The 27947-nt window shown below is 45.6% G+C and overlaps 1 protein-coding gene across 4 annotated transcripts in view; it reads right to left on the bottom strand.

The window, feature by feature from the left end:
- The window catches only part of NLRC4 (NLR family CARD domain containing 4), a 118652-nt gene that overhangs the window by 55373 nt on the left and 35332 nt on the right, over window positions 1–27947 (bottom strand). Inside the window, exon 2 of one of the 4 annotated variants that reach the window (XM_069769024.1) lies at window positions 22150–22223. The exons of 2 other annotated variants lie outside the window; for them this stretch is intronic. The gene's annotated coding sequence lies outside the window, so the exon portion shown is untranslated. Of the gene's footprint in view, window positions 1–21921; window positions 22224–27947 lie in introns of all 4 variants that reach the window. One more of the 4 variants, XM_069769020.1, reaches the window with a different exon arrangement.

Here is a 27947-nt window from a genome sequence, read left to right on the forward strand (position 1 = left end):
TCTGTACTGAGCCTCATGGAAGGTTTGGCTGACATTACATGTGCTATTCCTGTATATTTAGTGCAGAGTAAAAGTTAACACCATATAGAGAGAACACGTGCTCCATGGGACATATATATATATATGTTCATGACTCACAGGAGGGAGGAGCTCGCTCTCTTGAGGTCTCTTCACTCACTGTGGACACACATGGCACACAGACTTCAGACAAGATGGACAGCTGGTACGTGAGTTAGCCATGTGTTTCTTGATGGCTTCTACAGAGACAGACACCATTTACCATTCAGAATCTCAGGAAAGATGGGGAACAAACTTTGATATGGATAAATGGACAATTTCTTTGTAACCATTGTATCTATTTTATGTTTTGCTGCAATAATGCTTTTTGGTGGACAATCCAATAAACCACTACATTTTTTATAAGAAATATCATGACATTTTCTTTAGAGTATTGCATCTGGTAAAGAGTCCTGAATAATTAAATATACAAAATAAGTATTTTTAACATTTGGCAAAGCCAGCTATATCTTATTTTTTGTGCTATTTTTCATGGATTTCCTTCTACTTGCACATGGGGGAAGAGAGAAGAGCTTCGCTAAACGTTAGTTGTGCAAGTTTTCAGGAATTCCACTACGATACTTCAAGTCACAAGGCTCGGACAGGAACTTACGAGTGAGGACTAAGAGTTGCCAGATGGATTGACAAGTACCAGAAGTACTACAAGTGCCAGATGTACTGAAGATAGACGTGCTGATGACCAGAGCTCAGCATTGTCCAACAAAGGAACTACAAGCTGAGATATTTCAAGGTAAGAAACATGGATGTCATTACGTCTTTTTCTAAGCAAAGTCAACTGAAATTTATGTCTTTAGATGAGTCAAACTTAGAAATGTTATGGCTCCGTTTATATGCAGAATGCCAGATTGAAAATATAAAGATAGATAATAAGAAGCTGATGTCCTTCAATAGAGAAAAAGAAAAATTGAAAAATATTTTACAGTTGGTCGACGTATTTCACAAGTTTGTGTCAGAGAAATCCAAAAATGACTGTGTAAAAATAGTGTCAGATGATACTAGTGATGTTCTCAAGACTGACTATAATGTGGAGATGGAATAAGATGTGAAAAATGTGTCTGTAACAGCCACTCAAGGTGACCTTGTGTCTCATGATGTAAAAAAAGATGGAGGAAATGTGGAGGAGATATGAGAACTAGATGACGTATGAGGGACAGATGTACAAAGAACACTAAAAATAGAAGACGACTCAGAGAACCAACCCCAAATTAAAGTTAGAGAAAACTTGTTAAAATTATGAAAAATCATTCCTGCATATGATATGAAAATCCATTTGTGTAGAAATTCAGAGATATTTGAGAGTTTTGCTGATAAGTTTGATTTAACTAATGAGGAGAAAAATCAGTTGTTTAAAATGTGGCTTCCTGTAACTTTATCTAGATGGTTAACATTAAAAATGCAGTTAGATAACGAGTTACGTGAGATTTAATTGACTCAGACAGATTAAGAATTCTAATTTTCTGTGGATTAAATGAAAATCATCCAGATATTGATATTCTTCAAAAATTAAGGATTGATTGGAAAGAATTTACCTGTATATTCATGTCTATCTTTGAATGGTTGTACAAAACTCTCATTAAAAATGTCAAAATACAATCAATGATAAAATGTTTGGGAACAAATTTGGATTCCTAAATTCTGCTTCTCGTGTTATTGCATCACAAAAAGATTCTTTATTTGAATGTGCCCAATCCCTTGACTTTACTAGGAAACTTGAGAATTGTGAAAGGACAATAAATCATACTAAGTTAGTAAAATCAGACAGAGAAAAATCTTATCAGAAACCAGAATCAAAATCTCCTAAACTGAGTTATCCCAAAAATCAAATCTACAAAGTGCGTACAAAATTACATATTTGTTATAAGCCCTACCAAATGATCCAAGAGTACACTGAAAAAGTTGCACAGAAAGAGTTAAAAACTGAAGGTTCTGACCTCTCTTTAAAAAGACAAATGGTGGAAATTGACAGACAGAAACAGGTGATTTCTGAGAGCGACATCATGGGAGGTGAACATAAGACTCCATTATCGGAGTTCTTGAAAGAATCTGTAAGTTTAAAAATGGCAATGTTAAATCGAGCTTTTCTGGACATTATCGACAAAGAAATAAGATTTCGTTTAGGAATTGGTTAAAAATGTAATTATAAGTGATGAGTGAGCACTAACATGTTCGAGTGCTCGTTGCTCGGGTTGAGCAAATTGGAATACTCGGGTACTCGACCCGAGCAATGGGCCCAATGTAAGTCTATGGGAAACCCGAGTATTTTTACCGCGATCCCCCCAGGGGTCCTTTTAGGGTCTAAAAACATCTGAAAACATCATGGGAATCGCCTTTGGAAGCATTTCTGACTCCTAGGTCCCATCTGTAGACAATGTTGTCAGAGTTTCATGCCATTTTTAGAGGTGCACCAAAAACATACAAAAACAAAACCAAAATGGATTTTGCTGGGAAATATGTTAAGGTACATCCTTTCCAGGCTAATGACTTGTATATAATGCAAAATAATTTACCCCAGACCAAAATGTTCCTCCACCACTTGGGCTATGTTCACATGCACCGTTTTCGATCCGTTTTTCAACTTTAACATTGCTTTCAGCCAATACAAATGCATTCACTTGTAAATCTCATTGTAACATTTAACAACCCTAGCTGGGCATGTGGTGTGTGACACATAAGGAGACAAAGCATGTTTCATTTAAGAAGGTGGGACTCTGAAAGTCACAAAGCCTATTTTTAGAGGGCATCAGGTGGCATTAATATTCTTAAAGGGCCATAATTAAACAGTGGGTCTCCTATACTGTTATTGCTTATGCAGTGAGTAGCTGGGCTGCCAAGAATTACAATACACCCCAATACCCCTTTCATGAAAGGTACAGGAGGGTCTCCTGAAAAAAAATGTTGCATTGAATGCAAGGTTTGCCTTGCTATCAAGTCATATGCACCCCAATAAGCCTTTGAACCCAGATACTGGATGGCCACAGTAAAACCCACTTCACAGTCTTCAGTTGGTCCTGCCATACAGGTTCCTTATGCATTCAATGCAAGGGCCGCCTTTACCCAAATTTGCATGCACCCCAATCCCACCTTGGAAGAAACATGGAGAAGGGCCTCCTAAACAAAACTGTCCCATTACCAAGGAGCGTGTTTCCTAGACTCGTACTGCCCATACTCTAAGTGTATGGGCTTACCAACATTTCTCCATGGGGGTAATTTTTTTTTAAAATCATGACAAAATAGTGTTTACTGTTTTGAGCTAGGGTAACACATAGCAAAAAATGATAATGGAAACCTCAAAAGCACACGTTGTAGCCCACAGATAGATGTGGAGTGTCACGGAACTACCATACTGTGAAAAAAAATTGTTTTAACCAAGATAGTATAGACCTAGGGTACTAGACAGACCAAAAATTGGAATGTATGCATGAAAAAAAACTATTTTTAGACCACGCATAAAATGGCCATCGGACGGAGATAACAGACTGTTTGAATATGTGGCCTGTATTTTAAAAAAATTTCTAATCACAAAATACTGTATAAACCAACCAAGGGTATCCGACCAAAAAATGGAATGTATGTCTGAAAAGACAAGATTTGAAGACCACTGATAGACCAGACGTGAGATAACAGACTGTTTCAATACGTGGGATGTATTTTTTTACATTTTAAAAACCACAAAATACTGTATACACCATGGGTAGCAGTCTAGCAGACCAAAAAGTGCAATGTATGCCTGTAAAGGAAGGATTTGGTCACCAGAGATACACCATCCGTCTGACGAAGATAACAGAGTGATCAAAATGTGTTCTTGTGTTTTTTTGACCCACCAAAAATTATCCATAAGTGGGCTATTTACACTAAAATAAAACATTTGGATTACTAAAATTGTCCAAACATTTCCCCATGTGGGGTACATTTTTTCAAAAACTTTTATGGGCATCATAGACACCCTCTCCAAAAATTAGAGGAAAATAAATCAGCTCAACATGTCTTTTATCTTGACCTCCTATGTGATCACCAAACACCTCGCATGGACCAGGGTGAAGTAGCCACAATGAATCCAACAGAAAAGCAGGTGTGTCCAGCGAGTGGTGAAGGTAAAAAATAACTTTTAATGAAAATAAATTAAAAATATATCCAAATATATGGTATCCAGCACTCAGTACACACTAGCTATAGAACCTAATGACGATCTACTCGTTTCGACCTGGTGGTCTTAGTCATGATCATGACTAAGAGCACCAAGTCGAAACGCGTAGATCATCATTAGGTTCTATAGCCAGTGTGTACTGAGTGCTGGATACCATATACATGGATAATTTTTTTAATTTATTTTCATTAAAAGTTATTTTTTATCTTCACCACTCACTGGACACACTTGCTTTTCTGTCTTTCCAAAAATTGGACTGGTTGTAGCAGCACAAAACTCATTAACCATGGTGATCAAGTGGCGGAGAATGATGATATCTTGAGGAAGGCATGCTTAAAAACTAAGCCCAATTTTAAGGAGCGGGTCTCTTAGACTTGTAATGCCCATACTGTAAGCGCATGGGCTGACAAACATTTCCCCATGGGGGTTAAATTTTTAAAAAATCTTTTATGGCCATCATAGACACCCTTGGCAAAAATTGGACTGGCTGTAGCAGCACAAAACCAGTTAACCCTGGTGATCTGGTGTTGAAAAATGAGGAGACATAAGATAAATCATACTGAATTAAAACAAATAAATTAAAAAATGTGACTCCACCTATGAAAGAAAATAACAAAATATAGGGGCAAACACAGGTTCATAAATATGAAGCCAGAATGTGTCCAATGAGATATGTTTGTCCCTAGCAACAGCTCAGAGACAGGGCTATAAGTAAAAATATAGTATAAAAGTCTTTGAATAATTTTCTATCGTAGAGGTATACACTCATTAGAGGGACTGTCCAGAGCTATGAAAAATGGAAAATATAATAATAAATGGGAAGAAGATATGTTCATCTCCTTTTTACGAAATTTTTCCCCTGTGGGAGTAACATTTCTTTTGGTTTCAAATTGGAAACGGCCATCATATAGACACTTTTGCCAAAAATTGCACTGGTGTATCAGCACAGAACACAATAAACCTGGTGATCTAGTGGTGGAGAATGAGGAAACATTGATGAAGGCCTTATTAAAAACTAGGCCCAATGTAAAGGAGCGTGTCTCCTAGACTTGTAATGCCCATACACAAAGTGCATGGGCTGACAAACATTTCCCCATGGCAGTTACAGTTTTAAAAAAATTATTTATGGGTATTATAGACACCCTTGCCCAAAAATTGAATGGCTGTAGCGGCATACAACATGTTCACCATGGTGATCTAGTGGTGGAGAATGAGTAAACATTGATGAAGGCCTCATTAAAAACTAGGCACAATACACACTAGTGCGTAGTTTGTGTACGAAGTAAAAGATGAGCGGCCAAGCTCGTGTGCAGGAGCAGGCCCCACAAAGACGACCTTGACAGGCAGAGCAGCTCCAAGGACCCTGGCCAGCAGTCATATCTCAGCAGCCAGCACCTGAACCTTTGCTCATTGGAAGAGGGCACCAGAAAGGTCCGCTGGCAGTGGCAGCAGAGAGACCATAGGTTCTGCAGGTGTCAACCGGATTTGCAGAAGTGTCTATCGGGGAACAGGGTGGCAGTAGGCGTGACGTTCCATGATGTTGGGGTAAACACCTGGCAGAACATCAAACATGTCCAAAAATCGAAAGCTGGCACATCTGGAACCAAGATTTCTCTTGTGACCAACCACATCAAGCTGGTGTATTGACCACAGTGGGCTCTGTACCAGTATCATGTTGATTTTAAACCCGCCATGGAGTCCAAGCATGTGCGGTAAGGCCTCCTGTACCAACATGAAGAAACCATCGAGAAGGCGCAGGTGTCACGATAATGTAAAAATGTCATAATGTGAGATTAATTCTGAAGTTTTTTGTCCGTGTGCTAGTTGCTATACAGATGTGTGGCATGCATCTAGATGTGGCCCCTCCTCCTCAGCCTACGGCTAGCCATGATGATATGAAATGATCTGAACGAACTGTAAGTGTTCTTTTCAATTTTAATCCCATTTTATTTGTAATTTGCATTGTACATGTGTTAGGGGTCGAGTTCCCACCTCTGCACAGTGGGAGTCTTGAACCATTTCCGCTGTGGTCTCCTATTCTTCTCCAGCCGCAGTGGAGCCTGCTCAGCGGAGACATCGGTCTCAGCGTCTGGCTCAGCTTGATACTGTGCGGATGGTTACTGCTGCCTTTCCAGGCTCAGCCATTGTAGCCAGTGCTGGTCAGCGTTCAGCAGACATCTCTGGGACTGAGTCCAGCTTTTCCCCTTCTGAGCATGCCCAAGGTAAGACCTCTCATTGGAGGTCAGGGGTCCCATGCTCAGGTACTGCAGCAGCTCCCATTGGTCCTCAAGGAAGGTCCTGAAATTGCTCAGGTACTGTAGAGCTCCCATTGGTCCTGTAGGAAGGTCCTGAAGTTGCTGCAGATATAAAAGGTTTGCATGGCCGCACAGCCATGCGCTAGGATCAGCTTATGTCATGAGCTTTTGCTATTCAGTGGTCTTGACTAGAGTTGAGCGACCTTGACCTTTTTAGAGTCGAGCCGGGTTTCGCGAAACCCGACTATCTCAAAAGTCGGGTCGAGTGAAATCGGCCGATTATGACGTAAAGTCGGGATCGACCGAAACACGAAACCCAATGCAAGTCAATGGGGCAGCATAGTCGGCAGTGAGTGGGGGCCAGGAAAACACCTAGAGTGCCCATTTTAATGTCAAAACCATCCATTCTTCTTAATGAAGCTTGTCAAGCGTAATTTACCTTATAATAATTGGAAGGCATTTGAAATTGGGGGTCATTTGGCTAAAGTTGTGGTGGGTAGGGCTGGTTCAAGTAATTAGTGGGCCCAGGAAATCTGGACCACGTCACGGCAGTGGAGCAGGGAGAGGTAAGTATTTCAACTTTGCAAGTGCTGTGAACCTGAGCAAGCAGGGGGGGCCCACTCGTTGGCATTGGCACTGGCACAGGGCCCCTCAAAGTACAGCGGTGTGTTTGCACGGCGGGGGCGCCTCCCACCGGCAGCAACACTTTTGCGTACTATGAGAGGCCCTGTGCCAGTGACGTCGCCAACTAGTATTCCTCCCCCCACCTGATGAAGGAACCTGCACTTTCATCTGCACCTTCCTCTTTGTCCCCGTGTAAGGTGGTATGGTATGCGGGAAGAGCAACCTGACTTTCAGCAGGGTCACAATGTTGTTGTGTAGCGTGCACGGGGAATGTTGCGTTATGGGTCAATGTACCAGCAGACTCATCTATCACTGGCTGGGCAATGGGCAGGATGAGGAGGAAACACAGATATAGGCCCAAATAATAAAGTGGGCTAAATGCAGTTCAAAATTGGTAACACAGGAATAACCAGGGGGCATTGCAGTGGAGGACAACTGGAATGAGAGGCTGACACAGAGAGTAGGCCCAAATCAGTAAGTAGTCGAAATGCAGTTCAAAATTGGCAACCGTAGTAAACAGGCGGCACAGCTTTGTTCAGTGGAGGAGAACAGCAAGGAGTGGCAGACACCGATAGTAGGCCCCAACCCAACTAGTAGGCCAAATGCAGTCTAATATTAACAACTACTTAACGAGCTCCTGAAAACGGAATTTCAGGACAGGAAACCAGGAGAACAGCAAGGAGCGGCAGACACTGTTAGTAGGCCCCAAACCAACTAGTACGCCAAATGCAGTTGTTCCATTTAACCACAATTTAACGAGAGCCTGAAGATAGAAGCTCAGGAAAGGCAACCTGGAGAACACCTTGGAGTGGAACACACCATCTCTCTCCACCCCATACCCATTTTGTAGGCCTAATGCTGTGTAGTTTTCTACAACTACTAAACGAGAGTCGGAAGACCGAAGCAATGGCAAGGCAACCTGGGGAACACCTTGGAGTGTAACACACCATCTCTCTCCCCCCGATACCCATTTTGTAGGCCTAATGCAGTGTAGTTTTCTACAACTACTAAACGAGAGTCGGAAGATCGAAGCAATGGCGAGGAAACCTGGAGAACACCTTGGAGTGTAACACACCATCTCTCTCCACCTGATACCCATTTTGTAGGCCTAATGCTGTGTAGTTTTCTACAACTACTAAACGAGAGTCGGAAGACCGAAGCAATGGCAAGGCAACCTGGGGAACACCTTGGAGTGTAACACACCATCTCTCTCCACCCGATACCCATTTTGTAGGCCTAATGCAGTGTAGTTTTCTACAACTACTAAACGAGAGTCGGAAGACCGAAGCAATGGCAAGGCAACCTGGGGAACACCTTGGAGTGTAACACACCATCTCTCTCCACCCGATACCCATTTTGTAGGCCTAATGCAGTGTAGTTTTCTACAACTACTAAACGAGAGTCGGAAGATCGAAGCAATGGCGAGGAAACCTGGAGAACACCTTGGAGTGTAACACACCATCTCTCTCCACCCCATACCCATTTTGTAGGCCTAATGCTGTGTAGTTTTCTACAACTACTAAACGAGAGTCGGAAGACCGAAGCAATGGCAAGGCAACCTGGGGAACACCTTGGAGTGTAACACACCATCTCTCTCCACCCGATACCCATTTTGTAGGCCTAATCCAGTGTAGTTTTCTACAACTACTAAACGAGAGTCGGAAGACCGAAGCAATGGCAAGGCAACCTGGGGAACACCTTGGAGTGTAACACACCATCTCTCTCCACCCGATACCCATTTTGTAGGCCTAATGCAGTGTAGTTTTCTACAACTACTAAACGAGAGTCGGAAGATCGAAGCAATGGCGAGGAAACCTGGAGAACACCTTGGAGTGTAACACACCATCTCTCTCCACCCCATACCCATTTTGTAGGCCTAATGCTGTGTAGTTTTCTACAACTACTAAACGAGAGTCGGAAGACCGAAGCAATGGTAAGGCAACCTGGGGAACACCTTGGAGTGTAACACACCATCTCTCTCCACCCGATACCCATTTTGTAGGCCTAATGCAGTGTAGTTTTCTACAACTACTAAACGAGAGTCGGAAGACCGAAGCAATGGCAAGGCAACCTGGGGAACACCTTGGAGTGTAACACACCATCTCTCTCCACCTGATGCCCATTTTGTAGGCCTAATGCAGTGTAGTTTTCTACAACTACTAAACGAGAGTCGGAAGATCGAAGCAATGGCGAGGAAACCTGGAGAACACCTTGGAGTGGAACACACCATCTCTCTACACCCCATACCCAATTTGTAGGCCTAATGCAGTGTAGTTTCCAAGAACTACTAAACGAGAGCCGGAAGATCGAAGCTCAGGAAAGGCAACCTGGAGAACACCTTGGAGTGGAACACACCATCTCTCTACACCCCATACCCAATTTGTAGGCCTAATGCAGTGTAGTTTCCAACAACTACTAAACGAGAGCCGGAAGATCGAAGCTCAGGAAAGGCAACCTGGAGAACACCTTGGAGTGGAACACACCATCTCTCTACACCCCATACCCAATTTGTAGGCCTAATGCAGTGTAGTTTCCAACAACTACTAAACGAGAGCCGGAAGATCGAAGCTCAGGAAAGGCAACCTGGAGAACACCTTGGAGTTGAACACACCATCTCTATACACCCCATACCCAATTTGTAGGCCTAATGCAGCCTACTTTCCGACAACTACTAAACGAGAGCATGAAGATCGAAGCTCAGGAAAGGCAACCTGGGGAACACCTTGGAGTGTAACACACCATCTCTCTCCACCCGATACCCATTTTGTAGGCCTAATGCAGTGTAGTTTTCTACAACTACTAAACGAGAGTCGGAAGACCGAAGCAATGGCAAGGCAACCTGGGGAACACCTTGGAGTGTAACACACCATCTCTCTCCACCCGATACCCATTTTGTAGGCCTAATGCAGTGTAGTTTTCTACAACTACTAAACGAGAGTCGGAAGATCGAAGCAATGGCGAGGAAACCTGGAGAACACCTTGGAGTGTAACACACCATCTCTCTCCACCCCATACCCATTTTGTAGGCCTAATGCTGTGTAGTTTTCTACAACTACTAAACGAGAGTCGGAAGACCGAAGCAATGGCAAGGCAACCTGGGGAACACCTTGGAGTGTAACACACCATCTCTCTCCACCCGATACCCATTTTGTAGGCCTAATGCAGTGTAGTTTTCTACAACTACTAAACGAGAGTCGGAAGATCGAAGCAATGGCGAGGAAACCTGGAGAACACCTTGGAGTGTAACACACCATCTCTCTCCACCCCATACCCATTTTGTAGGCCTAATGCTGTGTAGTTTTCTACAACTACTAAACGAGAGTCGGAAGACCGAAGCAATGGCAAGGCATCCTGGGGAACACCTTGGAGTGTAACACACCATCTCTCTCCACCCGATACCCATTTTGTAGGCCTAATGCAGTGTAGTTTTCTACAACTACTAAACGAGAGTCGGAAGACCGAAGCAATGGCAAGGCAACCTGGGGAACACCTTGGAGTGTAACACACCATCTCTCTCCACCCGATACCCATTTTGTAGGCCTAATGCAGTGTAGTTTTCTACAACTACTAAACGAGAGTCGGAAGATCGAAGCAATGGCGAGGAAACCTGGAGAACACCTTGGAGTGGAACACACCATCTCTCTACACCCCATACCCAATTTGTAGGCCTAATGCAGTGTAGTTTCCAAGAACTACTAAACGAGAGCCGGAAGATCGAAGCTCAGGAAAGGCAACCTGGAGAACACCTTGGAGTGGAACACACCATCTCTCTACACCCCATACCCAATTTGTAGGCCTAATGCAGTGTAGTTTCCAACAACTACTAAACGAGAGCCGGAAGATCGAAGCTCAGGAAAGGCAACCTGGAGAACACCTTGGAGTTGGACACACCATCTCTCTACACCCCATACCCAATTTGTAGGCCTAATGCAGCCTACTTTCCGACAACTACTAAACGAGAGCATGAAGATCGAAGCTCAGGAAAGGCAACCTGGGGAACACCTTGGAGTGTAACACACCCTCTCTCTACACCACGGAAGGGCTGATTCTTAGGAAGGAAGGCTGTCGGAAAGAAGCAGGGCGCGTCCGAGGGTGATTATATTCTTATTAGGTATATACTCACCCTCGGACGCGCCCTGCTTCTTTATTTGTAATGAATGTTTATTTGCAATGTGGTTTTGACTTACTCTATTTTTTTGGTAAATAATGATTTTATTATTTTCATTGTTTTGCATCTTCTTGGCAATAATATAAAGAAGACTCGACAGGACAACACTCGGTGGATGCCATATCTGTGTTTTAAATTGAAAAAAACTTTCAGTTAACTACTTGCAGGAGAAAGTTATTGTAGCTGGTGGCCATTTTTAGTACTGTACCAGATTTTTGTTGTATGTGTTTGTTTTTAATGTTAAAATGTCTGCATTTGATATCTCTCCAGTATTTTCTTTTTTATAAGCAAAATACTTATTTTTATATTTTCTGATGTTGGTTCCAGGGGAACACGGGCGGCAGTAGACAGGTCAGTGGAGGCCTAGTGGAAGGAGGGACCGCAGACAGGCTTCGAAGCCCTAACATAATAAATTGGGCTGGCTGTAGGCAATTTAAAATTGGTTCCAGGGGAACCCGGGCAGCAGTAGACAGGTCAGTGGAGGCCTAGTGGAAGGAGGGACCGCAGAAAGGCTTCCAAGCCCTAACATAATAAATTGGGCTGGCTGTAGGCAATTTAAAATTGGTTCCAGGGGAACACTGGCAGCAGTGGCCTGGTCAGTGTAGTAGTAGTGGAAAAACGGGCCGCAGACAGGCTTCGAAGGCCTAACATAACAAAAATTGGGATGTAGGCAATTTACAATTGGTTCCAGGGGAACACGGGCAGCAGTAGACAGGTCAGTGGAGGCCTAGTGGAAGGAGGGACCGCAGACAGGCTTCGAAGCCCTAACATAATAAATTGGCCTGGCTGTAGGCAATTTACAATTGGTTCCAGGGGAACACGGGCGGCAGTAGACAGGTCAGTGGAGGCCTAGTGGAAGGAGGGACCGCAGACAGGCTTCGAAGCCCTAACATAATAAATTGGGCTGGCTGTAGGCAATTTAAAATTGGTTCCAGGGGAACCCGGGCAGCAGTAGACAGGTCAGTGGAGGCCTAGTGGAAGGAGGGACCGCAGACAGGCTTCGAAGCCCTAACATAATAAATTGGGCTGGCTGTAGGCAATTTAAAATTGGTTCCAGGGGAACCCGGGCAGCAGTAGACAGGTCAGTGGAGGCCTAGTGGAAGGAGGGACCGCAGACAGGCTTCGAAGCCCTAATATAATAAATTGGCCTGGCTGTAGGCAATTTACAATTGGTTCCAGGGGAACACGGGCGGCAGTAGACAGGTCAGTGGAGGCCTAGTGGAAGGAGGGACCGCAGACAGGCTTCGAAGCCCTAACATAATAAATTGGGCTGGCTGTAGGCAATTTAAAATTGGTTCCAGGGGAACCCGGGCAGCAGTAGACAGGTCAGTGGAGGCCTAGTGGAAGGAGGGACCGCAGACAGGCTTCGAAGCCCTAACATAATAAATTGGGCTGGCTGTAGGCAATTTAAAATTGGTTCCACGGGAACCCGGGCAGCAGTAGACAGGTCAGTGGAGGCCTAGTGGAAGGAGGGACCGCAGACAGGCTTCGAAGCCCTAACATAATAAATTGGGCTGGCTGTAGGCAATTTAAAATTGGTTCCAGGGGAACACGGGCAGCAGTGGCCTGGTCAGTGTAGTAGTAGTGGAAAAACGGGCCGCAGACAGGCTTCGAAGGCCTAACATAACAAAAATTGGGATGTAGGCAATTTACAATTGGTTCCAGGGGAACACGGGCAGCAGTAGACAGGTCAGTGGAGGCCTAGTGGATGGAGGGACCGCAGACAGGCTTCGAAGCCCTAACATAATAAATTGGCCTGGCTGTAGGCAATTTACAATTGGTTCCAGGGGAACACGGGCGGCAGTAGACAGGTCAGTGGAGGCCTAGTGGAAGGAGGGACCGCAGACAGGCTTCGAAGCCCTAACATAATAAATTGGGCTGGCTGTAGGCAATTTAAAATTGGTTCCAGGGGAACCCGGGCAGCAGTAGACAGGTCAGTGGAGGCCTAGTGGAAGGAGGGACCGCAGACAGGCTTCGAAGCCCTAACATAATAAATTGGGCTGGCTGTAGGCAATTTAAAATTGGTTCCAGGGGAACCCGGGCAGCAGTAGACAGGTCAGTGGAGGCCTAGTGGAAGGAGGGACCGCAGACAGGCTTCGAAGCCCTAACATAATAAATTGGGCTGGCTGTAGGCAATTTAAAATTGGTTCCAGGGGAACCCGGGCAGCAGTAGACAGGTCAGTGGAGGCCTAGTGGAAGGAGGGACCGCAGACAGGCTTCGAAGCCCTAACATAATAAATTGGCCTGGCTGTAGGCAATTTACAATTGGTTCCAGGGGAACACGGGCGGCAGTAGACAGGTCAGTGGAGGCCTAGTGGAAGGAGGGACCGCAGACAGGCTTCGAAGCCCTAACATAATAAATTGGGCTGGCTGTAGGCAATTTAAAATTGGTTCCAGGGGAACCCGGGCAGCAGTAGACAGGTCAGTGGAGGCCTAGTGGAAGGAGGGACCGCAGACAGGCTTCGAAGCCCTAACATAATAAATTGGGCTGGCTGTAGGCAATTTAAAATTGGTTCCAGGGGAACCCGGGCAGCAGTAGACAGGTCAGTGGAGGCCTAGTGGAAGGAGTGACCGCAGACAGGCTTCGAAGGCCTAACATAAGAAAAATGTCAATACAATGGTATTGACAGTGCCAGGCATTGAAGGATGTCAGCGCATAGACTAAACATTGGTGGAGCTGTGAGAGAAAATTTTGCAAGTGGTAGAGCACTGTTTGACCTGGGGGGGGGGACTGTCTTGTGGCCGGCGGTACAGGCCCAGGGCCCCTCATATTACAACGGTGTGTCTGACGTTGGGTGCGCACCACCACCGCCAGACACTTTATTGTACTATGAGGGACCTAGTGGCAGTGCCGTCGACCAAAAGCGGGCACACCCACCTCTTCAGACAAACAGTACTCTCACGGGTGCTGGCGCCAAGTGGCGGTACCACGGCCCCGTGTGGGGACTTTGGCCATTTAGGGAGGTGTTAACATGTCGGATGCTGGACAATCAGGTGCTGCAAATTACGAGATTGGAAAAGTCGTTCAGAATAGTCCACAGGCAAGACCTTTACATAGGAAAGCTAGGTGTCAGCCGGGCAAGGTGGGGCAAAAGATTTCGAAATCCAGTTGTGGTTCATTTTAATGAAGGTTAGATCATCTACATTTTGGGTAGCCAGACGAGTCCTTTTTTCTGTTAGTATTGAACCTGCAGCACTGAATACTCTTTCTGATAGGACACTAGTTGCCGGGCAAGCAAGCTCCTGCAATGCATATTCTGCCAATTCTGGCCAGGTGTCTAATTTTGATGCCCAGTAATCAAATGGGAATGACGGTTGAGGGAGAACGTCGATAAGGGATGAAAAATAGTTAGTAACCATACTGGACAAATGTTGTCTCCTGTCACTTTGAATTGATGCTGCAGTACCTGTCCTGTCTGCGGTCATAGCAAAATCACTCCACAGCCTGGTCAGAAAACCCCTCTGGCCAGCGACACTTCTGATTTCTGCCCCTCTAACACCTCTGGTCTGCTGGCCCCTGCAGCTCGTGTTAGAACGATCACGGGCGCTGTGTGCAGGGAATGCCAGAAGCAAACGGTCAACAAGAGTTGATTGTTTGGTTGCTAATATTAGTTCCAAGTTCTCATGTGGCATTATATTTTGCAATTTGCCTTTATAGCGAGGATCAAGGAGGCAGGCCAACCAGTAATCGTCATCGTTCATCATTTTTGTTATGCGTGTGTCCCTTTTGAGGATACGTAAGGCATAATCCGCCATGTGGGCCAAAGTTCCAGTTCTCAAATCTGTGGTTGTGCTTGGTTGAGGGGCAGTTTCAGGCAAATCCACGTCACTTGTGTCCCTCCAAAAACCAGAACCCGGCCTTGCCGCGCCAACAATTTCCACTGGCCCCGGAAAAGCTTCCTCATTAAAAATATAATCATCCCCATCATCCTCCTCGTCCTCCTCCTCCTCTTCGCCCGCTACCTCGTCCTCTTCGCCCGCTACCTCGTCCTGTACACTGCCCTGGCCAGACAATGGCTGACTGTCATCAAGGCTTTCCTCTTCCTCAGCTGCAGACGCCTGATCCTTTATGTGCGTCAAACTTTGCATCAGCAGACGCATTAGGGGGATGCTCATGCTTATTATGGCGTTGTCTGCACTAACCAGCCGTGTGCATTCCTCAAAACACTGAAGGACTTGACACATGTCTTGAATCTTCGACCACTGCACACCTGACAACTCCATGTCTGCCATCCTACTGCCTGCCCGTGTATGTGTATCCTCCCACAAAAACATAACAGCCCGCCTCTGTTCACACAGTCTCTGAACCATGTGCAGTGTTGAGTTCCACCTTGTTGCAACGTCTATGATTAGGCGATGCTGGGGAAGGTTCAAAGAACGCTGATAGGTCTGCATACGGCTGGAGTGTACGGGCGAACGGCGGATATGTGAGCAAAGTCCACGCACTTTGAGGAGCAGGTCGAATAACCCCGGATAACTTTTCAGGAAGCACTGCACCACCAGGTTTAAGGTGTGAGCCAGGCAAGGAATGTGTTTCAGTTGGGAAATGGAGATGGCAGCCATGAAATTCCTTCCGTTATCACTCACTACCTTGCCTGCCTCAAGATCTACAGAGCCCAGCCACGACTGCGTTTCTTTCTGCAAGAACTCGGACAGAACTTCAGCGGTGTGTCTGTTGTCGCCCAAACACTTCATAGCCAATACAGCCTGCTGACGTTTGCCAGTAGCTGCCCCATAATGGGAGACCTGGTGTGCAACAGTGGCAGCTGCGGATGGAGTGGTTGTGCGACTGCGGTCTGTGGACGAGGTCTCGCTTCTGCAGGAGGACGAGGAGGAGGAGGAGGGGGTGCGAATGGCTACAGCCAACTGTTTCCTAGACCGTGGGCTAGGCAGAACTGTCCCAAACTTGCTGTCCCCTGTGGACCCTGCATCCACCACATTTACCCAGTGTGCCGTGATGGACACGTAACGTCCCTGGCCATGCCTACTGGTCCATGCATCTGTTGTCAGGTGCACCTTTGTGCTCACAGATTGCCTGAGTGCATGGACGATGCGCTCTTTAACATGCTGGTGGAGGGCTGGGATGGCTTTTCTGGAAAAAAAGTGTCGACTGGGTAGCTCGTAGCGTGGTACAGCGTAGTCCATCAGGGCTTTGAAAGCTTCGCTTTCAACTAACCGGTAGGGCATCATCACTAACGAGATTAGTCTAGCTATGTGGGCGTTCAAACCCTGTGTACGCGGATGCGAGGCTAAGTACTTCCTTTTTCTAACCATAGTCTCATGTAGGGTGAGCTGGACTGGAGAGCTGGAGATCGTGGAACTAGCGGGGGTGCCGGTGGACATGGCAGACTGAGAGACGGTGGGAGATGGTATTGTTGCCGCCGGTGCCCTAGATGCAGTGTTTCCTACTACGAAACTGGTAATTCCCTGACCCTGACTTCTTTGGCCTGGCAAAGAAACCTGCACAGATACTGCAGGTGGTGCAGAAAATGGTGGCCCTACACTGCCGGAAGGGATATTGCGTTGATGACTAGCTTCATTGGCCGAGGATGCTACAACCTTAAGGGACGTTTGGTAGTTAGTCCAAGCTTGCAAATGCATGGTGGTTAAATGTCTATGCATGCAACTTGTATTGAGACTTTTCAGATTCTGCCCTCTGCTTAAGGTAGTTGAACATTTTTGACAGATGACTTTGCGCTGATCAATTGGATGTTGTTTAAAAAAATGCCAGACTGCACTCTTTCTAGCATCGGATACCTTTTCAGGCATTGCAGACTGAGCTTTAACCGGATGGCCACGCTGTCCTCCAACAGGTTTTGACTTTGCCACGCGTTTTGGGCAAGATACGGGCCCGGCAGATGGAACCTGTTGCGATGTTGATGCCTGCTGCGGCCCCTCCTCCTCCGCTTCAGAACTGCTGCCACCTGCACCCTGTTCCCCCAATGGCTGCCAATCGGGGTCAAGAACTGGGTCATCTATTACCTCTTCTTGTAGCTCGTGTGCAACTTCGTCTGTGTCACCTTGTCGGTCGGTGGTATAGCGTTCGTGATGGGGCAACATAGTCTCATCAGGGTCTGATTCTTGATCAGCACCCTGCGAGGGCAATGTTGTGGTCTGAGTCAAAGGACCAGCATAGTAGTCTGGCTGTGGCTGTGCATCAGTGCACTCCATGTCAGATTCAACTTGTAATGGGCATGGACTGTTAACTGCTTCACTTTCTAAGCCAGGGACGGTATGTGTAAAGAGCTCCATGGAGTAACCCGTTGTGTCGCCTGCTGCATTCTTCTCTGTTATTGTTTTTGCTGAAGAGGACAAGGAAGCGACTTGTCCCTGACTGTGAACATCCACTAACGACGCGCTGCTTTTACTTTTACCAGTTTCACGAGAGGAGGCAAAAGAGCTAGAGGCTGAGTCAGCAAGATAAGCCAAAACTTGCTCTTGCTGCTCCGGCTTTAAAAGCGGTTTTCCTACTCCCAGAAAAGGGAGCGTTCGAGGCCTTGTGTAGCCAGACGACGAACCTGGCTCCACAGCTCCAGACTTAGGTGCAATATTTTTTTTCCCACGACCACCTGATGCTCCACCACTACCACTACCCTCATTACCAGCTGACAATGAACGCCCCCGGCCACGACCTCTTCCACCAGACTTCCTCATTGTTTTAAAAACGTTACCAAACTAACGGTATTTGTTGCAGTCACACAACTTACACGGTGAGCTATAACTTCAGTATGATTTAGCTACCCCTTTACAGGTGGGTGAGGCCACAACGAAAATCAGGCACAATGTTACACACTCTGTTGTTGGTGGCAACAAATGAGAGAGATGCCACACACGCAGGACTGTCACTGAAGCGCAAATGTAAATATTAATCTCCCACTGATTTGTGTTTTTTTTTTTAAAAAGGAGACTTTAGAAAAAAAAAAAAAATGATTTTTTAAGGAAGAATTTATAAACCAAATAAAATGAAATGATTTTTTCACGGAGAATTTAGAAAACAAATAAAACATAAAATAGCCTTTCTAGGGCCCAGTGAGTGAGAGAGGACGCACACAGGAGTCAGGAGTGGCACACAAGCCCAGAGGCCAATATTTATCTCCCACTGATTGATTTAGTGATTTTTTCAGGTAGATTTTGGAACCCAAATCAAGCAAAAAAATTAATAGGCTTTCTATGGCCCACAATTGGAGAGAGAGATGGCACACCCAGGAGTCAAGACTGGCACACAAGCAGAAAGGGCAATATTAATCTCCCACTGATTTGTTTTTTGTTTTTTTTTCAGGGAGACTTTAGAAAAAAAAAATACAAAAAAAATGATTTTTTTCAGGAATAATTTAGAAACCAAATAAAATAAAATGATTTTTTCAGGGAGAATTTAGAAAACAAATAAAACAAAAAATAGGCTTTCTAGGGCCCACTGAGTGAGAGAGGACGCACACAGGAGTCAGGAGTGGCACACAAGCCCAGAGGCCAATATTTATCTCCCACTGATTGATTTATTGATTTTTTCAGGTAGAATTTAGAACCCAAATCAACCAAAAAAATAAATAGGCTTTCTATGGCCCACTATTTGTGAGAGAGATGGCACGCTCAGGACTGGCACACAAGCCCAGAGGCCAATATTAATCTCCCACTTTTTTTTTTTTTTCCAGGGAAAATTTATAAACCCAATAAAAAAAATAATAAATAGGCTTTCTATGGCCCACTATCTGAGAGAGAGAGATGGCACGCTTAGGACTGGCACACAAGCCAAAAGGCCAATATTAATCTCCCACTGATTGATTTATTGATTTTTTCAGGTAGATTTTGGAACCCAAATCAAGCAAAAAAATAAATAGGCTTTCTATGGCCCACTGAGAGATGGCACACACAGGAGTAAGGAGTGGCACACAAGCCCTGAGGCCAATATTTTTCTCCCACTGATTGATGTAGTGATTTTTTCAGGTAGATTTTAGAACCCAAATCAAGCAAAAAAATAAATAGGCTTTCTATGGCCCACTGAGTGAGAGATGACACAGACAGGGATGGCACTCTAGCAGAAATGCCAATCTTAATCTCCCACAAAAAAAAAAAAAAAAGGAACTGTCCTTCAATTACTATCTCCCTGCAGTAATCTCAGCCAGGTATGGCAGGCAGCAATAAGGAGTGGACTGATGCACAAATTAAATAAAAAGTGTGGACAAACAAACAAGATAGCTGTGCAGAAAGGAAGGAACAAGAGGATTTGTGCTTTGAAAAAAGCAGTTGGTTTGCACAGCGGCGTACACACAGCAATGCAGCTATCAGGGAGCCTTCTAGGGCAGCCCAATGAGCTACAGCGCTGAGGGGAAAAAAAAAAATGTAGCTTCCACTGTCCCTGCACACCGAAGGTGGTGTTGGGCAGTGGAAATCGCTACAGTACAAGCGGTTTGGTGGTTAATGGACCCTGCCTAACGCTATCCCTGCTTCTGACGAAGCGGCAGCAACCTCTCCCTAGGCTCAGATCAGCAGCAGTAACATGGCGGTCGGCGGGAACGCCCCTTTATAGCCCCTGTGACGCCGCGGACAGCAAGCCAATCACTGCAATGCCCATCTCTAAGATGGTGGGGACCAGGACCTATGTCATCACGCTGCCCACACTCTGCGTTTACCTTCATTGGCTGAGAAATGGCGATTTTCGCGTCATTGAAACGCGACTTTGGCGCGAAAGTCGCGTACCGCATGGCCGACCCCGCACAGGGGTCGGATCGGGTTTCATGAAACCCGACTTTGTCAAAAGTCGGCGACTTTTGAAAATGTTCGACCCGTTTCGCTCAACCCTAGTCTTGACTGCTTGTGGTCAGGGTCCGGCTGAAATAAGCCACTAGAATACCAGCAACTCTGGTGAGGAGTTTTGTGTGGTGAATTCAGGGCTGGCGTAAAGCCATTAGAATTCCAGATCCATCGGAGAGGAGGTGTTTGTGTGCTTGCTACTCCCTGACCTCTGATTGCTTTTGTTCTGTTAGGCAGCTTTGTTCCCCTGTGATGCTAACAGGGAACATCGTTTTCCCTTCAGTGCAACTCTGTGAAGTAACAGAGTTGGCTTATACTGCCATAGTGTGCCGCCATTTGCTAGCAGCAGGTTCGTCTCCTGCACGGTGGACCCCGGGCTGCGAACGCACGAATAATTATATTTAAATATACTCGGTGCGTTCCGCCAGCCCTAACAACATGTGATATTGTCTCCTTTATAATATCTTTTTATTAGTGATGAGCCAGCACTAAAATGCTCGGATGCTCATTGCTCATTGGGTCAAGCAGATTGGAATATTCGGGTACTCGGCCAGAACAACGAGCCTAATGTAAGTCTATGGGAGACCCAAGTATTTTTACCGCGATCCCCCTGGGTTCTATGGTTTAAAAACGTCTGAAAATGGTGGAAACATTGCTCAAATGGCACAGGGACAACTTGGGGATCGCCCCTGGAAGCATTCCTGACTCCTAGTTCACAGCTTTAATCTTTATTTTCCAAGATTCATGGCGTTTTTCCATGTCACAAAAAAACATTAAAACAAAATTAAAATGGGTTTTGCTTGGAAATATGTCAAGGTACATCCTTTGCAGGTTAATGACTTGCCTGTAAGGCCAAATATTTCCCCCCAGACTGAAAGTTTCCTCCCCCACTTAGGCTTAGTTCAGACGCAGCATTTTTGAAGCGTTTTTTCACTATAACATTGATTTCAACCACTACAAATGCATTCACTGGGAAATGTAATTGTAACATTTAACAACCCTAGCTGGCCATATGGTGTGTGACACATAAGCAGAACCATCTTGTTTCATTTATGAAGGAGGGACTCTTAAAGTCATAGAGCCTATTTTTACTGGTGCATCATTCGGCATTAATCTTCTTAAATGGCCATTATGAAACAGTGGGTCTCCTAAGCTGTTGTAGCCTATGCTGTGAGTGGATGGGCTGCCAAGAATTATGACGCACCACAATACCCCTGTCATAAGATATCCAGGGGGGACTCCTGAAAAAGTGTTGCATTGAATTCAAGGCCTGCTCTGCTACCAATTCATGTGCACCCCAATAAGCCTTTGAACCCACATATTGGTTGGGCCCATGAAAATCCACTTCACAGTATGCATTTTGTACTTCTTACTCCTTTGTTTTACACATTGGCAGCAAGTCCAGCCCTGCTGCATAGTCAGTCATATGCACCCCTTGTAACCCACATACTGGATGGGCCCATGAAAATCCACTTCACAATATGCATTTTGTACTCTGTACTCCTTAGTTTTAATCATTGGCAGCAAGGCCAGCCCTGCTGAATAGTCAGTCATATGCACCCCATTACACCTTGGAACCCACATACTGGATGGGCCCATGAAAATCCACTCGTATTTTTTAATGGTATGATGGTTCCCTCTTTGCACAATTATTTACAGGAGAATGTGGCAATTTTATTTGCCATGTTTTTAACACTCAGATACGTCTTTAAAAAAAGGCTAATACTAGTAATACAACGCAATTTTATTGCAAACTACAAAATTCAAGGATTAGTATGATTGAATAGTGTGAGTGCGTATACTTTTGTATATGTTAACATACACAGGTTAATAAGTACCTATAAGGATTAAATAAACATAGTGATTACGTATGTATAAAGATTAACTACATACAGTATACTTACATCATCACCAAGAGGCTTTTAAACATCCTCCGTCTGGAATATCAGAGAAGCAACACCATGACAGAGAACCCCTGGGAAATTACCTACCCTGCATGGGCGTCCCCAATTATGCAGGTGTCAGCATACTGTACATGTACAGGTACCCCAGTTTTGGCATATGTCTTAGTAATGTTTCTCTGGTCTTATATAGTGATTTACAATATGTAGTAACTTTAGTTTTACCCAGACCTTCAAGTGGCCACTTTTCAAGGTTGGATGAAACTGAGATATCATGGAGTCATCAGACGAGAGGCCATAAACCCCTAGAAAATAAAAGCCACAAGGATTTAGATCAAACCACCACCGGCATAGATTCAGTAAACCTTAATGTTTACAATGACAAAAAGCAAACATAAAGAGGCTTAGAACTGTTTATGAAGTGAATAAACAAACATTTATCAAGATTGTGTCACTATGAGCATTGTCTGTCACATCTGTACATGTTTTACAAGAAATGCAGCTATGTGATTGTCTGAATGCATTGGGTATACAGTATTTAAATCTTGGTTACAAATCACCATTTGTATATTCGCCATTTGTACATTTGAGGCAGCCAAAGTTATGGCTCTCAATGAGAGAAACTAATATAGTGGACAAGGCTATATTTTTAATGAACTACTGAGCCAAACTAACAGCATTGCTTTATCAAATTTATGTGAAGTTATTGTGTCCAATGTGAGCAACCAGGCAACAGAAAAATGAGCTTTTTAAGGGAGCTCTTTAAGGTACACAAATGTTATGAAGTCTTTGCCAATAAGGATGTGGTTTCACCAATGTGGGGTACCTTTTTATAAAAATATACTAGTCCCATCGCAGGCCCCTTGCCCAAAATTCGCCGGCCTATAACAGTACAAAGCATGTTCATCCTGGTGATCTAGTGGTAGTTAAACAAGAGACATTGCAGGAGACAGAGTTAAGAATTAGGCCCAATGTAGTGGTGTGTGTCTCTGAAACTTGTAATACAGTGCATGAGCTGCCAAACAATTCCCCAATGTGGATACCTTTTTTAAAAAAATAGACTAGTGCCATAACAGTCCCCTTGCCCAAAATGCACTGTACAGAGCATGTACACCCTGGTGATCTAGTGGCAGGTGAAGGACACACTGCAGGAGACAGAGTTAAGAAGTAGGCCCAATGTAATGTAGTGGCCAATTCCCCTATGTGGGGTCCTTTCTTTACAAAATAATATAGTGCCATCACAGCTCCCTTTCCCAAAATGCATCGTGCAGATCACGTCCACCCTGGTGATCTAGTGGCTGGTGAAGGACACAATGCAGGAGACAGAGTTAAGAAGTAGGCCCAATGTAATGTAGTGGCCAATTCCTCAATGTGGGGTCCTTTCTTTACAAATTAAAATAGTGCCATCACAGCTCCCTTGCCCAAAATGCACCGTACAGAGCACGTTCACCCTGGTGATCTAGTAGCAGGTAATGGACACAATGCAGGAGACAGAGTTAAGAAGTAGGCCCAATGTAGTGGTGTGTGTCTCTGAAATACGTAATGCAGTGCAGGAGCTGCCAAACAATTCCCCAATGGGGTTACCTTTTTTAAAAATAGACTAGTGCCATCACAGTCCCCTTGCCCAAAATGCACCGTACAGAGCACGTTCACCCTGGTGATCTAGTGGCAGGTGAAGGACACACTGCAGGAGACAGAGTTAAGAAGTAGGCCCAAATGTAATGTAATGCCCAATTCCCCAATGTGGGGTCCTGTTGTTACTAAATAAAATAGTGCCTTCACAGCCCCCGTGCCCAAAATTCACCGGCCTATAACAGTAAAGAGCACGTTCACCCTTGTCATCTTGTGGTTCTGAATGATGAGGATAAGGAGGACAACAGCAAACAGACCAAATGTGGAAGCATATACCCATGTGTGGTTGTGAAGAGGTGCATGAGAATACACCTCCCCAAAAGAGAGAATGTATTTGAGGTTATGTTTCGCTGGTTTTACTAGGTGGTGTACTGAAGTCTTTCCCAAACCAGCCCTTGTTCATTTTTATTAGAGTCAGCCTGTCAGAATTTTCAGTTGACAGGAGGATGCACTTATCTGTTATAATTCCACCAGCGTCACTAAAAACCCGCTCTGACAGAATGCTAGCAGCAGGGCAGGCCTGGACCTCCAAGGCATAGAGAGCCAGTTCATGCTACGTGTCCAGCTTGGATACCCAATAATTAAAAGGCACAGAGGAATCACAGAGGACATTTGTATGATCTGCAAGGTACTCCCTCACCAGCTTCACAAACATTGCACTTCTTGTGACAGCACCCCTTGCCTCTGTGCCATCACGATGGGAGGATCTGAGAAAACTGTCCCAGAACTTTGCCAGTGTTCCCCTGCCTGAGCTGGATTGCACTTCTGTCTCTCTAGCTTGGACTCTTTGGTTGTACAACAAACTCTGATGTCTGCTGCCAGCGTTCTCACATGGGAATTTTCTAAGTAATTGTGCTACAAGGGCCCTCTGGTACTGCAACATTTTAGTACACCTCTCTGCTTCTGGTAGAAGAGATTGAAAGTTCTCCTTGTAGCGTGGGTCTAGAAGTGTCACCAACCAGTAATGAGTGTCACCCAAAATTTTTATAATGTGAGGGTCACGTGAAACGCAGCGCAACATATAGTCAGCCACGCGTGCCAGACTGCTAACAGGCAAGACTTCCGTGTCCTCACCAACAGGACGACTGACCATGCTATCCTCCTCATCCTTATCCTCCTCCTCCTCCTCCCTGTCCTCAGGCCATCCCAGCTGAACAGACGTATGTCATCTGTGTTTGTAGTACAGTCTATAGTGCATGAAAGTAGCTCCTGTTCTTCCTCCTCCTCCTCATTGACTACCAATCCACGATGAGAAGATGAGAAGACATGAGGCTGGGCTGAGTGTAATCCCCCTGTATGTTTCCTTGCTCCATATCCTTGTACTCTACCTGCAATAGATCCTCTTTAATTGTGATCAGAGAGGTTTTCAGAATGCTGAGAAGCGGGATGGTGATGCTAATTATGGCGTAATCACCGCTCACCATCTTGGTGCAGTCCTCAAAGTTTTGGAGGATGGTACATATGTTGGACATCCATGTCCACTCCTGAGGTCTTATGTGTGGAGTCTGAACTGAATATCGACGGCCTTGTTGATGTTGGTAGTCAACAACTGCCCTCTTCTGCTCACAAAGACTTTCCAACATAAGCAACATAGAGTTCCAGCACGTGGGGACATCACAAACCAGCCGGTGAGCTGGAAGCTGCAAATGCTGCTGAAGAATGGCAAGGGCGGCTGAAGCACTAGCTGACTTTCTAAAATGGGCAGACAGACAGCGTACATTCACTAGCAGATCTGGCAGCTCCGGGTAGCTTTTCAGAAAACGTTGAACCACGAGGTTAAGCACATGGCCCAAGCAAGGTACGTTTGTGAGCTCACCTTGCCTCAGAGCCGCCACCAGGTTACGGCCATTGTCACACATGACCATGCCTATCTGTAGGTTCAGCAGTGTCATCCAAACATCTGACTGCTCTTTCAGCACTGTCCACAACTCTTCTGCATTGTGCGGTTTGTCACCTATGCAGATTAGCTTCAGCACAGCCTGTTGCCACTTGGCTGAGGCAGTGCTGCAGTGCTTCCAGCTTCTGACTGATGTGTTGATTTCAGAGATGGAGGATGAGGAGGATGAGGTGCAGGAGCTGTAGACTGTGGGGGCAACCCTGATTGACGTAGGGCCAGCAATCCTCGGTGTGGGGAGGATGTGTTCCATCCCAAGGTCCGACTGGGTCCTGGCTTCCACTATGTTAACCCAATGTGCCGTCAGTGAGATGTACTGTCCCTGCCCACAAGCACTTGTCCACGTGTCCTGGTTAGGTGGACTTTCTCTGTAACAGCATTGTTGAGGGCACGAGTAATATTGTGGTACACATGCTGGTGTTATTCCGGTACGGCACACCAGGAGAAATAGTGGCGACTGGGGATCGAGTACCTTGGGATGGCCGCCGCCATCAGGTTGCGGAAAGCTTCCATCTCAACGAGCATAAAAGGCAGCATTTCTAGTGCAAGCAGAAGATAAATATTAGAATTTAGGACTGTGGCCTGTGGGGCGTTGGCGGGGTATTTCTGCTTGCATTCCAAAAACTGAATTATAGACAACTGAAGGCTGTGCTGGGACAAGGACGTGGTCGAGCTTGATGATTGTGCTGCTTGACTGTGGGCCACAAAAGGTGCAGGACTAGAGGCATTTTCACATGCACAGTGTACTGGGGATTGGCTTCTCTGCAAAACAGGCGAAGAAGCAGTGGTGTGACCAGCATCAGTGGTCCTGGAGCCTGGTGTTCAGCCCATAAAGTCGGGTGCTTTGCTGCCATATGCCTGATCATGCTGGTGGTGGCCAGGCTGGTTGTTTTGCTACCCATGCTGACGCGTGCATGGCAGGTGCTGCAAATGGCCTGTTTGGGTTTCGGCAGAGTCTTTAAAAAATAACCAGACCCGGGAAAATCTCACAGTTGGAATGGCTACTTCCCTCATGTTGGTGTTAAGAGGAACGGATGCATGCCTTCTGTCTGTGGCCACCACACTGCTTCTTCCTGGCTGTTGTGGTGATATGCCTCCTTCCCCATGTGTGCTGCTGCCCTTGCTCTGCATGTCCTCCTGCCTGGTTGGGTCAGTCACTATGTCATCCACCACCTCGTCTGCCACATCTGTACCCTGCTCCTCCTCCTGACTTTCTGGCAATTGTGTCTCATCATTGTCCACCTCTTCTGACACTTTCCCACCATCGCATTCGCGTGACCGGGGCTGGTCAAAGTTTTGGGCATCTGTACATGCGATCTCTTCTGTCCCCACTTCTGTCCCCACAGATGACCGGCCGAGTGTTCAGAATCTTGAAATGGAAAACTGAACAGCTCCTCAGAGTGGGATCAGTCATCTTAAGGCACTCGGTATGGTGGGAGGAAGGAGGATCAGGGTGAGGAATATCCATGCCACACTCACGGCTACTCAGACTGTGTGGAAGACATGGTGGTGGTGGTGAAGTGAATGGAAACATTATCCGCTATCCAATAAACAACAATTTCACACTTCTCTGGCTTCCATAGTGGTGTGCTGTGGTCACCTAGAAACTGGGACAGGAAGGACGAGCGAGAAGATGTGGGTCTTTGTCGTTGCCCACTTTCACCTTAGCCACGGCCTCGTCCTCTGCATGCACCATCATCATTACGTTCAATTGACTGTCCATTGCCCCTTGCCTTTCCCATTTTAAATGGACTACTGCACTATGTGGGGTTCCTCAAGGATCAGTCCTAGGCCCCCTCCTCTTCTCTTTGTATAATGCCCCTATTGGACAAACAATCAGTAGATTTGGTTTCCAGTACCAACTCTATGCTGTTGACACCCAATTATACACTTCTTCTCCTGATATCACGCCTACCTTTTTAGAAAACACCAGTGATTGTCTTACCGCTGTCTCTAACATCATGTCCTCCCTCTATCTGAAACTGAACCTGTCAAAAACTGAACTCTTATGTTCTCTCCCTCTACTAACCTACATTTGCCTGACATTGCCATCTCCGTGTGTGCTTCCACCATTACTCCCAAGCAACATGCCTGCTGCCTTGGGGTCATCCTTGATTCTGAGCTTTCCTTCACCCCCACATCCAATCATTGGCTCGCTCTTCTTATCTGCATCTCAAAAACATTTTTAGAATTCTCCTTTTTCTTACTTTCGATACTGCAAAAACTCTTACTGTTTCACTCATTCATTCTCGTCTGGACTATTGTAACTCTCTCTTAATTAGCCTCCCTCTTACCAAACTCTCCCCGCTCCAATCTGTCCTGAATGCTGCTGCCAGCATTATATTCCTCACCAACTGTTACACCGATGCCTCTACCCTAAGCCACTATTACCCTCATCCACAAAGCACTCCATGGCCCAGCACCACCCTACATCTCCTCCCTGGTCTCAGTGTTGTAGCTGTTTGCGTTCTGACCCAATGTCAGACAGGCCAGATCACCAGTG

This window comes from Ranitomeya imitator, chromosome 5 (genome assembly GCF_032444005.1).
Source record: "Ranitomeya imitator isolate aRanImi1 chromosome 5, aRanImi1.pri, whole genome shotgun sequence".
Lineage (NCBI taxonomy): Eukaryota > Metazoa > Chordata > Amphibia > Anura > Dendrobatidae > Ranitomeya > Ranitomeya imitator.